At 40.1% G+C, this 7500-nt stretch overlaps 11 non-coding genes across 11 annotated transcripts in view; all 11 read right to left on the bottom strand.

Annotated features, from left to right (window-relative positions):
- Nucleotides 1–147: 147 nt before the first annotated feature.
- LOC127995716 (5S ribosomal RNA) lies at nt 148–266 on the bottom strand. The gene has a single exon (XR_008168653.1). It is a non-coding gene; the product is annotated as a 5S ribosomal RNA (ribosomal RNA).
- A 221-nt stretch (nt 267–487) lies between these two features.
- LOC127996421 (5S ribosomal RNA) lies at nt 488–606 on the bottom strand. Its single transcript, XR_008169328.1, has one exon. It is a non-coding gene; the product is annotated as a 5S ribosomal RNA (ribosomal RNA).
- A 1661-nt stretch (nt 607–2267) lies between these two features.
- LOC128004435 (5S ribosomal RNA) lies at nt 2268–2386 on the bottom strand. The gene has a single exon (XR_008177125.1). It is a non-coding gene; the product is annotated as a 5S ribosomal RNA (ribosomal RNA).
- Nucleotides 2387–2901: 515 nt separating this feature from the next.
- Nucleotides 2902–3020, bottom strand: LOC128000552 (5S ribosomal RNA). Its single transcript, XR_008173333.1, has one exon. It is a non-coding gene; the product is annotated as a 5S ribosomal RNA (ribosomal RNA).
- A 363-nt stretch (nt 3021–3383) lies between these two features.
- Nucleotides 3384–3502, bottom strand: LOC127999549 (5S ribosomal RNA). Its single transcript, XR_008172364.1, has one exon. It is a non-coding gene; the product is annotated as a 5S ribosomal RNA (ribosomal RNA).
- Nucleotides 3503–3723: 221 nt separating this feature from the next.
- LOC127999229 (5S ribosomal RNA) lies at nt 3724–3842 on the bottom strand. Its single transcript, XR_008172049.1, has one exon. It is a non-coding gene; the product is annotated as a 5S ribosomal RNA (ribosomal RNA).
- Nucleotides 3843–5203: 1361 nt separating this feature from the next.
- Nucleotides 5204–5322, bottom strand: LOC127996081 (5S ribosomal RNA). Its single transcript, XR_008169000.1, has one exon. It is a non-coding gene; the product is annotated as a 5S ribosomal RNA (ribosomal RNA).
- Nucleotides 5323–5685: 363 nt separating this feature from the next.
- Nucleotides 5686–5804, bottom strand: LOC127999548 (5S ribosomal RNA). The gene has a single exon (XR_008172363.1). It is a non-coding gene; the product is annotated as a 5S ribosomal RNA (ribosomal RNA).
- Nucleotides 5805–6306: 502 nt separating this feature from the next.
- Nucleotides 6307–6425, bottom strand: LOC128004396 (5S ribosomal RNA). Its single transcript, XR_008177087.1, has one exon. It is a non-coding gene; the product is annotated as a 5S ribosomal RNA (ribosomal RNA).
- A 365-nt stretch (nt 6426–6790) lies between these two features.
- Nucleotides 6791–6909, bottom strand: LOC127999547 (5S ribosomal RNA). Its single transcript, XR_008172362.1, has one exon. It is a non-coding gene; the product is annotated as a 5S ribosomal RNA (ribosomal RNA).
- Nucleotides 6910–7427: 518 nt separating this feature from the next.
- The window catches only part of LOC128004641 (5S ribosomal RNA), a 119-nt gene continuing 46 nt past the window's right edge, over nt 7428–7500 (bottom strand). Inside the window, exon 1 of the ribosomal RNA XR_008177326.1 lies at nt 7428–7500. This exon is cut by the window's right edge and continues 46 nt beyond it. This is a non-coding gene — a ribosomal RNA (5S ribosomal RNA).

Genomic DNA, 7500 nt, shown 5'->3' with positions numbered 1-7500 from the left:
AAAACCCAAAAGCTTAAAGCACCTGGTATTCCCAGGCAGTCTCTCATCAAAGTACTAACCAGACCTAAACCTGCTAAGATTCAGAGATCGGGCATTGACTCTATTTTTTGGCAAAATTATTATATACTAAGTGAAAAATGTCCAAAAAGCTTACAGCACCTGGTATTCCCAGGCGATCTCCCATCCAAGTACTAACCAGGCCCAAACCTGCTTAGCTTCCGAGATCAGACGAGATCGGGCATAGCCAGGTTGGTATGGCCGTAAGCGAAGTCTGCTGCAAAGAGAGGGCTATTTAAAGAACAGCCAATCTTATCGCCAGTACATTATATAAGTAGTAAAGAAAACCCAAAAGCTTAAAGCACCTGGTATTCCTAGGCAGTCTCTCATCAAAGTACTAACCAGACCTAAACCTGCTAAGATTCAGAGATCGGGCATTGACTCTATTTTTTGGCAAAATTATTATAAACTAAGTGAAAAATGTCCAAAAAGTTTACAGCACCTGGTATTCCCAGGCGGTCTCCCATCAAAGTACTAACCAGGCCCAAACCTGCTTAGCTTCCGAGATCGGACGAGATCGGGCATAGCCAGGTTGGTATGGCCGTAAGCGAAGTCTGTTGCAAAGAGAGGGCTATTTAAAGACCAGCCAATCTTATCGCCAGTACATTATATAAGTAGGAAAGAAAGCCCAAAAGCTTAAAGCACCTGGTATTCCTAGGCAGTCTCTCATCAAAGTACTAACCAGACCTAAACCTGCTAAGATTCAGAGATCGGGCATTGACTCTTTTTTTTTTTAATGAAAGATTATTATATAATTCGTGAAATTTTCCAAAAAGATTAAAGCACCTGGTATTCCCAGGCTGTCTCCCATCCATGTACTAACCAGGCCCAAACCTGCAAATATTCAGAGATCGGGCATTGACTTTTTTTTGGCAAAATTATTATATACTAAGTGAAAAATGTCCAAAAAGCTTACAGCACCTGGTATTCAATCAATCAATCAATCACCTTTATTTATATAGTGCTTTAAACAAAATACATTGCGTCAAAGCACTGAACAACATTCATTAGGAAAACAGTGTCTCAATAATGCAAAATTATAATTAAAGGCAGTATATTCCCAGGCAGTCTCCCATCCATGTACTAAACAGGCCCAAACCTGCTAATATTCAGAGATCAGGCACTGACTCTATTTTTTGGCAAAATTATTATATACTAAGTGAAAAATGTCCAAAAAGCACCTAGAAAGGACCTCTACTGCCCTGAAAGACAGCGGAGACCAGGACAACTAGAGCCCCAGATACAGATCCCCTGTAAAGACCTTGTCTCAGAGGAGCACCAGGACAAGACCACAGGAAACAGATGATTCTTCTGCACAATCTGACTTTGCTGCAGCCTGGAATTGAACTACTGGTTTTCGTCTGGTCAGAGGAGAACTGACCCCCCAACTGAGCCTGGTTTCTCCCAAGGTTTTTTTCTCCATTCTGTCACCGATGGAGTTTCGGTTCCTTGCCGCTGTCGCCTCTGGCTTGCTTAGTTGGGGTCACTTCATCTACAGCGATATCATTGACTTGATTGCAAATAAAAACAGACACTATTTCAACTGAACAGAGATGACATAGCTGAATTCAATGATGAACTGCCTTTAACTATCATTTTGCATTATTGAGACACTGTTTTCCAAATGAATGTTGTTCAGTGCTTTGACGCAATGTATTTTGTTTAAAGCACTATATAAATAAAGGTGATTGATTGATTGATTGAAGAGAGGGCTATTTAAAGAACAGCCAATCTTATCGCCAGTACATTATATAAGTAGGAAAGAAAACCCAAAAGCTTAAAGCACCTGGTATTCCTAGGCAGTCTCTCATACAAGTACTAACCAGACCTAAACCTGCTAAGATTCAGAGATCGGGCATTGACTCTTTTTTTTTTTTTTTTTTTTTTTTAATGAAAGATTATTATATAATTCGTGAAATTTTCCAAAAAGATTAAAGCACCTGGTATTCCCAGGCAGTCTCCCATCCATGTACTAACCAGGCCCAAACCTGCAAATATTCAGAGATCGGGCATTGACTCTATTTTTTTTTTTTTTATGAAAGATTATTATATAATTCGTGAACTTTTCCAAAAAGATTAAAACACCTGGTATTCCCAGGCAGTCTCCTATCCATGTACTAAGCAGGCCCAAACCTGCTAATATTCAGAGATCAGGCATTGACTCTATTTTTTGGCAAAATTATTATATACTAAGTGAAAAATGTCCAAAAAGCTTACAGCACCTGGTATTCCCAGGCGGTCTCCCATCCAAGTACTAACCAGGCCCAAAACTGCTTAGCTTCCGAGATCAGACGAGATCAGGCATAGCCAGGATGGTATGGCCGTAAGCAAAGTCTGCTGCAAAGAGAGGGCTATTTAAAGACCAGCCAATCTTATCGCCAGTACATTATATAAGTAGGAAAGAAAACCCAAAAGCTTAAAGCACCTGGTATTCCCAGGCAGTCTCTCATCAAAGTACTAACCAGACCTAAACCTGCTAAGATTCAGAGATCGGGCATTGACTCTTTTTTTTTTTTTTTTTTTTTTTTTTTAAATGAAAGATTATTATATAATTCGTGAAATTTTCCAAAAAGATTAAAGCACCTGGTATTCCCAGGCAGTCTCCCATCCATGTACTAACCAGGCCCAAACCTGCAAATATTCAGAGATCGGGCATTGACTCTATTTTTTGGCAAAATTATTATATACTAAGTGAAAAATGTCCAAAAAGCTTACAGCACCTGGTATTCCCAGGCAGTCTCCCATCCATGTACTAACCAGGCCCAAACCTGCTAATATTCAGAGATTGGCATTGACTCTATTTTTTGGCAAAATTATTATATACTAAGTGAAAAATTTCCAAAAAGCTTACAGCACCTGGTATTCCCAGGCGGTCTCCCATCCAAGTACTAACCAGGCCCAAACCTGCTTAGCTTCCGAGATCAGACGAGATCAGGCATAGCCAGGATGGTATGGCCGTAAGCGAAGTCTGCTGCAAAGAGAGGGCTATTTAAAGACCAGCCAATCTTATCGCCAGTACATTATATAAGTAGGAATGAAAACCCAAAAGCTTAAAGCACCTGGTATTCCTAGGCAGTCTCTCATCAAAGTACTAATCAGACCTAAACCTGCTAAGATTCAGAGATCGGGCATTGACTCTTTTTTTTTTTTTATGAAAGATTATTATATAATTCGTGAACTTTTCCAAAAAGATTAAAACACCTGGTATTCCCAGGCAGTCTCCTATCCATGTACTAAGCAGGCCCAAACCTGCTAATATTCAGAGATCAGGCATTGACTCTATTTTTTGGCAAAATTATTATATACTAAGTGAAAAATGTCCAAAAAGCTTACAGCACCTGGTATTCCCAGGCGGTCTCCCATCCAAGTACTAACCAGGCCCAAACCTGCTTAGCTTCCGAGATCAGACGAGATCCGGCATAGCCAGGTTGGTATGGCCGTAAGCGATGTCTGCTGCAAAGAGAGGGCTATTTAAAGACCAGCCAATCTTATCGCCAGTACATTATTTAAGTAGGAAAGAAAACCCAAAAGCTTAAAGCACCTGGTATTCCTAGGCAGTCTCTCATCAAAGTACTAACCAGACCTAAACCTGCTAAGATTCAGAGATCGGGCATTGACTCTATTTTTTGGCAAAATTATTATAAACTAAGTGAAAAATGTCCAAAAAGTTTACAGCACCTGGTATTCCCAGGCGGTCTCCCATCAAAGTACTAACCAGGCCCAAACCTGCTTAGCTTCCGAGATCGGACGAGATCGGGCATAGCCAGGTTGGTATGGCCATAAGCGAAGTCTGTTGCAAAGAGAGGGCTATTTAAAGACCAGCCAATCTTATCGACAGTACATTATATAAGTAGGAAAGAAAGCCCAAAAGCTTAAAGCACCTGGTATTCCTAGGCAGTCTCTCATCAAAGTACTAACCAGACCTAAACCTGCTAAGATTCAGAGATCGGGCATTGACTCTTTTTTTTTTTAATGAAAGATTATTATATAATTCGTGAAATTTTCCAAAAAGATTAAAGCACCTGGTATTCCCAGGCTGTCTCCCATCCATGTACTAACCAGGCCCAAACCTGCAAATATTCAGAGATCGGGCATTGACTTTTTTTTGGCAAAATTATTATATACTAAGTGAAAAATGTCCAAAAAGCTTACAGCACCTGGTATTCAATCAATCAATCAATCACCTTTATTTATATAGTGCTTTAAACAAAATACATTGCGTCAAAGCACTGAACAACATTCATTAGGAAAACAGTGTCTCAATAATGCAAAATTATAATTAAAGGCAGTATATTCCCAGGCAGTCTCCCATCCATGTACTAAACAGGCCCAAACCTGCTAATATTCAGAGATCAGGCACTGACTCTATTTTTTGGCAAAATTATTATATACTAAGTGAAAAATGTCCAAAAAGCACCTAGAAAGGACCTCTACTGCCCTGAAAGACAGCGGAGACCAGGACAACTAGAGCCCCAGATACAGATCCCCTGTAAAGACCTTGTCTCAGAGGAGCACCAGGACAAGACCACAGGAAACAGATGATTCTTCTGCACAATCTGACTTTGCTGCAGCCTGGAATTGAACTACTGGTTTTCGTCTGGTCAGAGGAGAACTGACCCCCCAACTGAGCCTGGTTTCTCCCAAGGTTTTTTTCTCCATTCTGTCACCGATGGAGTTTCGGTTCCTTGCCGCTGTCGCCTCTGGCTTGCTTAGTTGGGGTCACTTCATCTACAGCGATATCATTGACTTGATTGCAAATAAAAACAGACACTATTTCAACTGAACAGAGATGACATAGCTGAATTCAATGATGAACTGCCTTTAACTATCATTTTGCATTATTGAGACACTGTTTTCCAAATGAATGTTGTTCAGTGCTTTGACGCAATGTATTTTGTTTAAAGCACTATATAAATAAAGGTGATTGATTGATTGATTGAAGAGAGGGCTATTTAAAGAACAGCCAATCTTATCGCCAGTACATTATATAAGTAGGAAAGAAAACCCAAAAGCTTACAGCACCTGGTATTCCCAGGCAGTCTCCCATCCATGTACTAACCAGGCCCAAACCTGCTAATATTCAGAGATTGGCATTGACTCTATTTTTTGGCAAAATTATTATATACTAAGTGAAAAATTTCCAAAAAGCTTACAGCACCTGGTATTCCCAGGCGGTCTCCCATCCAAGTACTAACCAGGCCCAAACCTGCTTAGCTTCCGAGATCAGACGAGATCGGGCATAGCCAGGATGGTATGGCCGTAAGCGAAGTCTGCTGCAAAGAGAGGGCTATTTAAAGATCAGCCAATCTTATCGCCAGTACATTATATAAGTAGGAATGAAAACCCAAAAGCTTAAAGCACCTGGTATTCCTAGGCAGTCTCTCATCAAAGTACTAATCAGACCTAAACCTGCTAAGATTCAGAGATCGGGCATTGACTCTTTTTTTTTTTTTATGAAAGATTATTATATAATTCGTGAACTTTTCCAAAAAGATTAAAACACCTGGTATTCCCAGGCAGTCTCCTATCCATGTACTAAGCAGGCCCAAACCTGCTAATATTCAGAGATCAGGCATTGACTCTATTTTTTGGCAAAATTATTATATACTAAGTGAAAAATGTCCAAAAAGCTTACAGCACCTGGTATTCCCAGGCGGTCTCCCATCCAAGTACTAACCAGGCCCAAACCTGCTTAGCTTCCGAGATCAGACGAGATCCGGCATAGCCAGGTTGGTATGGCCGTAAGCGAAGTCTGCTGCAAAGAGAGGGCTATTTAAAGACCAGCCAATCTTATCGCCAGTACATTATTTAAGTAGGAAAGAAAACCCAAAAGCTTAAAGCACCTGGTATTCCTAGGCAGTCTCTCATCAAAGTACTAACCAGACCTAAACCTGCTAAGATTCAGAGATCGGGCATTGACTCTTTTTTTTTTTTTTAAATGAAAGATTATTATATAATTCGTGAAATTTTCCAAAAAGATTAAAGCACCTGGTATTCCCAGGCAGTCTCCCATCCATGTACTAACCAGGCCCAAACCTGCAAATATTCAGAGATCGGGCATTGACTCTATTTTTTGGCAAAATTATTATATACTAAGTGAAAAATGTCCAAAAAGCTTACAGCACCTGGTATTCCCAGGCAGTCTCCCATCCATGTACTAACCAGGCCCAAACCTGCTAATATTCAGAGATTGGCATTGACTCTATTTTTTGGCAAAATTATTATATACTAAGTGAAAAATTTCCAAAAAGCTTACAGCACCTGGTATTCCCAGGCGGTCTCCCATCCAAGTACTAACCAGGCCCAAACCTGCTTAGCTTCCGAGATCAGACGAGATAGGGCATAGCCAGGATGGTATGGCCGTAAGCGAAGTCTGCTGCAAAGAGAGGGCTATTTAAAGATCAGCCAATCTTATCGCCAGTACATTATATAAGTAGGAATGAAAACCCAAAAGCTTAAAGCACCTGGTATTCCTAGGCAGTCTCTCATCAAAGTACTAATCAGACCTAAACCTGCTAAGATTCAGAGATCGGGCATTGACTCTTTTTTTTTTTTTTTATGAAAGATTATTATATAATTCGTGAACTTTTCCAAAAAGATTAAAACACCTGGTATTCCCAGGCAGTCTCCTATCCATGTACTAAGCAGGCCCAAACCTGCTAATATTCAGAGATCAGGCATTGACTCTATTTTTTGGCAAAATTATTATATACTAAGTGAAAAATGTCCAAAAAGCTTACAGCACCTGGTATTCCCAGGCGGTCTCCCATCCAAGTACTAACCAGGCCCAAACCTGCTTAGCTTCCGAGATCAGACGAGATCCGGCATAGCCAGGTTGGTATGGCCGTAAGCGAAGTCTGCTGCAAAGAGAGGGCTATTTAAAGACCAGCCAATCTTATCGCCAGTACATTATTTAAGTAGGAAAGAAAACCCAAAAGCTTAAAGCACCTGGTATTCCTAGGCAGTCTCTCATCAAAGTACTAACCAGACCTAAACCTGCTAAGATTCAGAGATTGGGCATTGACTCTTTTTTTTTTTTTTTTTTTTTTTTTTTTTTAAATGAAAGATTATTATATAATTCGTGAAATTTTCCAAAAAGATTAAAGCACTTGGTATTCCCAGGCAGTCTCCCATCCATGTACTAACCAGGCCCAAACCTGCAAATATTCAGAGATCGGGCATTGACTCTATTTTTTGGCAAAATTATTATATACTAAGTGAAAAATGTCCAAAAAGCTTACAGCACCTGGTATTCCCAGGCAGTCTCCCATCCATGTACTAACGAGGCCCAAACCTGCTAATATTCAGAGATTGGCATTGACTCTATTTTTTGGCAAAATTATTATATACTAAGTGAAAAATTTCCAAAAAGCTTACAGCACCTGGTATTCCCAGGCGGTCTCCCATCCAAGTACTAACCAGGCTCAAACCTGCTTAGCTTCC

This window comes from Carassius gibelio, chromosome B22 (genome assembly GCF_023724105.1).
Source record: "Carassius gibelio isolate Cgi1373 ecotype wild population from Czech Republic chromosome B22, carGib1.2-hapl.c, whole genome shotgun sequence".
Lineage (NCBI taxonomy): Eukaryota > Metazoa > Chordata > Actinopteri > Cypriniformes > Cyprinidae > Carassius > Carassius gibelio.
The sequence above is the reverse complement of the archived record's forward strand: the minus strand, read 5'-3'. Positions and strand labels throughout refer to the sequence as shown.